The sequence below is a fragment of the Lucilia cuprina genome, chromosome 2, assembly GCF_022045245.1.
Source record: "Lucilia cuprina isolate Lc7/37 chromosome 2, ASM2204524v1, whole genome shotgun sequence".
Lineage (NCBI taxonomy): Eukaryota > Metazoa > Arthropoda > Insecta > Diptera > Calliphoridae > Lucilia > Lucilia cuprina.
In genome coordinates this window covers 61,418,595-61,422,905 of record NC_060950.1, presented here as the reverse complement: position 1 = coordinate 61,422,905, position 4,311 = coordinate 61,418,595, and the positions used below count along the sequence as shown (strand labels likewise).

At 30.1% G+C, this 4,311-nt stretch overlaps 1 non-coding gene across 1 annotated transcript; it reads right to left on the bottom strand.

Moving 5' to 3' along the window:
- Trnap-agg lies at positions 1-72 on the bottom strand. Its single transcript has one exon. It is a non-coding gene; the product is annotated as a tRNA-Pro (tRNA).
- Between the last annotated feature and the right edge of the window lie 4,239 nt (positions 73-4,311).

Here is a 4,311-nt window from a genome sequence, read left to right as displayed (position 1 = left end):
GGGCTCGTCCGGGATTTGAACCCGGGACCTCCCGCACCCTAAGCGGAAATCATACCCCTAGACCAACGAGCCAGTTGTAAAAACTTTAACAAATCTAAAATTTGTTATTGATAACAAAACACAGACAAACACACACTTAAACAACACTTTAAAAATAAAGTGAAAGTAAAATTTTTATAAATTCAACAGACTACCAACTGCTAAAGCAATAAAAACACAAAAAAATATTTTTAAAATCTATAATTAAATCGATGTATAAAACAAGTGATTTCTTAGTTTTCAATAAAATAAGTTTAAACATCAACTACCACTAAATTGAATTTTAAATAAATAAACACACATGTACATAGTTTTTTTCCTAAAAAATATATAATAATAATTGTTTTTTGATTGATGTAATGGATTTTTTAGTACTACATACTTAAAAAAAAGTTAAAAAAAAATCACGAAACATAATCAATCTTAGTCACAAGATTTTTGTTTAAGTTTTTTTTGGAATGTATATAGGAAAAAAACTGTTAGTTGGTAATTTGGGTGTTTAAGCATGAGTTTAAATCATAAATATGTCAGAAAACCATCAATCATTTTCTTAAGTAAAATTTATTACAGAAATGTTTCTAAGATACTGATGGACTTAAAGACACTCTATTGTAAAGATACCACTTTTAAATTCATTAATTTCTAATACAGTTCTAGTTCATTTCTAGTACAGTTTTAGTTCAGTTCGAATTCAATTCTAGTTCAGTTGTAGTTCAGTTATAGTTCAGTTCTAGTTCAGTTCTAGTTCAGTTCTAGTTCAGTTCTAGTTCAGTTCTAGATCAGTTCTAGTTCAGTTCTAGTTCAGTTCTATTTCAGTTCTAGTTCAGTTCTAGTTCAGTTCTAGTTCAGTTCTAGTTCAGTACTAGTTCAGTTCTACTTCAGTTCTAGTTCAGTTCTAGTTCAGTTCTAGTTCAGTTCTAGTTCAGTTCTAGTTCAGTTCTAGTTCAGTTCTAGTTCAGTTCTAGTTCAGTTCTAGTTCAGTTCTAGTTCAGTTCTAGTTCAGTTCTAGTTCAGTTCTAGTTCAGTTCTAGTTCAGTTCTAGTTCAGTTCTAGTTCAGTTCTAGTTCAGTTCTAGTTCAGTTCTAGTTCAGTTCTAGTTCAGTTCTAGTTCAGTTGTAGTTCAGTTCTAGTTCAGTTCTAGTTCAGTACTAGTTCAGTTCTAGTTCAGTTCTTGTTCAGTTCTAGTTCAGTTCTAGTTCAGTTCTAGTTCAGTTCTAGTTCAGTTCTAGTTCAGTTCTAGTTCAGTTCTAGTTCAGTTCTAGTTCAGTTCTAGTTCAGTTCTAGTTCAGTTCTAGTTCAGTTCTAGTTCAGTTCTAGTTCAGTTCTAGTTCAGTTCTAGTTCAGTTCTAGTTCAGTTCTAGTTCAGTTCTAGTTCAGTTCTAGTTCAGTTCTAGTTCAGTTCTAGTTCAGTTCTAGTTCAGTTCTAGTTCAGTTCTAGTTCAGTTCTAGTACAGTTCTAGTTCAGTTCTAGTTCTGTTCTAGTTCTGTTCTAGTTAGTTCAGTTCTAGTTCAGTTCTAGTTCAGTTCTAGTTCAGTTCTAGTTCAGTTCTAGTTCAGTTCTAGTTCAGTTCTAGTTCAGTTCTAGTTCAGTTCTAGTTCAGTTCTAGTTCAGTTCTAGTTCAGTTCTAGTTCAGTTCTAGTTCAGTTCTAGTTCAGTTCTAGTTCCGTTCTAGTTCAGTTCTAGTTCAGTTCTAGTTCAGTTCTAGTTCAGTTCTAGTTCAGTTCTAGTTCAGTTCTAGTTCAGTTCTAGTTCAGTTCTAGTTCAGTTCTAGTTCAGTTCTAGTTCAGTTCTAGTTCAGTTCTAGTTCAGTTCTAGTTCAGTTCTAGTTCAGTTCTAGTTCAGTTCTAGTTCAGTTCTAGTTCAGTTCTAGTTCAGTCTAGTAGTTCAGTTCTAGTTCAGTTCTAGTTCAGTTCTAGTTCAGTTCTAGTTCAGTTCTAGTTCAGTTCTAGTTCAGTTCTAGTTCAGTTCTAGTTCAGTTCTAGTTCAGTTCTAGTTCAGTTCTAGTTCAGTTCTAGTTCAGTTCTAGTTCAGTTCTAGTTCAGTTCTAGTTCAGTTCTAGTTCAGTTCTAGTTCAGTTCTAGTTCAGTTCTACTTCAGTTCTACTTCAGTTCTAGTTCAGTTCTAGTTCTGTTCTAGTTCAGTTCTAGTTCAGTTCTAGTTCAGTTCTAGTTCAGTTCTAGTTCAGTTCTAGTTCAGTTCTAGTTCAGTTCTAGTTCAGTTCTAGTTCAGTTCTAGTTCAGTTCTAGTTCAGTTGTAGTTCAGTTCTAGTTCAGTTCTAGTTCAGTTCTAGTTCAGTTCTAGTTCAGTTCTAGTTCAGTTCTAGTTCAGTTCTAGTTCAGTTCTAGTTCAGTTCTAGTTCAGTTCTAGTTCAGTTCTAATTCAGTTCTAGTTCAGTTCTAGTTCAGTTCTAGTTCAGTTCTAGTTCAGTTCTAGTTCAATTCTATTGTGTACTAATAGTTTAGTTCGAGTTTCATTTCCGTATACTAACAGTACCTATTGTAGCGTGTCCCTACCGAAAAAGTCGAAATATTTTCATAACCCCCAAAACTAGACCATATAATTAAAATCTTTCAATTTTAAGCCCTACAAATTTAAACTAAACAAAAATATATATTAATAAACATTCGTTAATTAACCAATAATATAAATAATTAATCACCGCAAAAAGATTAATAAATACCACTAACAAAAAAATAAGAAACACGAAAAAACCCCATCATTAATTTGTTTCATGATTAATTACCTCATTTTAGTGGGGTGTCATTTTGGCAAAAACCCATTGAAGGTAACACTTCATTTCACATTAACTGACGGTGTGTTTCCTTTCAAAATATGTACATATTTAATAGAATTTATCATTAAGTGGCCTGACAGAAAAAACTGACTGAAATTAGATTCTAACGATGGTTGTCTGTCTATTTCCCAAAAAAAAAAAAAAAAAAAAAAAAAATAAAAAAGAAAGAACAAAATAGTATTTTTAGGCCACAAATTAATAAAAACGTATTGAAATAAAATTGATAATGTTTGTTTGCTAGACAAATTTATTGCCGTCATAAATCATATTCCCTTAACAAATTCAAAGAAATTTTTTATTAAAAATTTATTTATTTTAGCGTATTTTAAGTATTATTAATTTTTTTTTCCATTAAGAAAAAAATATTAATATAAAATATATTTTAACATTGAAATATGAATGCTAGCGAATGTCAACATTTTTTGATTAAGTGCTTTAAGTAGGTGTTTAATTATTTTTAAAAAATATATATAAATTATTTTAAACTTTAGAAAAAAATTAATAATAATATTTTTATATTGAAATATTTTAAAAATGATCAAAGCATTTAGAAAGGCACGCGCTTAATGGCGCACATAAAATTTGTTCCATTTCTTTACAATAAACTGACACCCACTTTTAAAAGGTTTGAGTCACTACATTATACAAATAGGATTGGAAATTTTAATGTAAAATTTTGAACTTTTAACCTTGAGTTTGTTCTCTCTTAGATTTTTTCCAACTTCATCAGTTTAAGTTTAGTTTAAGTTTTAATTAAGTTCTGTTTCAGTTTTAGTTCGGTTCTAGTGCTTATCTATTTCAGTTATAGTTCAGTTCTAGTTCTGTTCAAGTTCAGTTCTAGTTCGGTTCTAGTTCAGTTCTAGTTCAGTTCTAGTTCAGTTCTAGTTCAGTTCTAGTTCAGTTCTAGTTCAGTTCTAGTTCAGTTCTAGTTCAGTTCTAGTTCAGTTCTAGTTCTAGTTCAGTTCTAGTTCAGTTCTTGTTCAGTTCTAGTTCAGTTCTAGTTCAGTTCTAGTTCGGTTCTAGTTCAGTTCTAGTTCAGTTCTAGTTCAGTTCTAGTTCAGTTCTAGTTCAATTTTAGTTCAGTTCTAGTTCAGTTCTAGTTCAGTTCTAGTTCAGTTCTAGTTCAGTTTTAGTTCAGTTCTAGTTCAGTTCTAGTTCAGTTCTAGTTCAGTTCTAGTTCAGTTCTAGTTCAGTTCTAGTTCAGTTCTAATTCAGTTTTAGTACAATTTATGATATTTAGTCACAAGTGCTAAATTCAAATAAAAATGTGATATCTATATTCTGTTATAAACAAATATTTTTTTCTGTTTTTATATATAAATACCAGCTGTTAAATTATAAAACTTCGTTAAAAATTTTATTTATATCAATAAATTTTAAAAATGACATTTAGTCACAAAGTCATCGTAAAAATTTTATAGAAAAAATAAACAGTAATTATTTATTATTACTGCAGAATATAAATGTGATAGCAAAA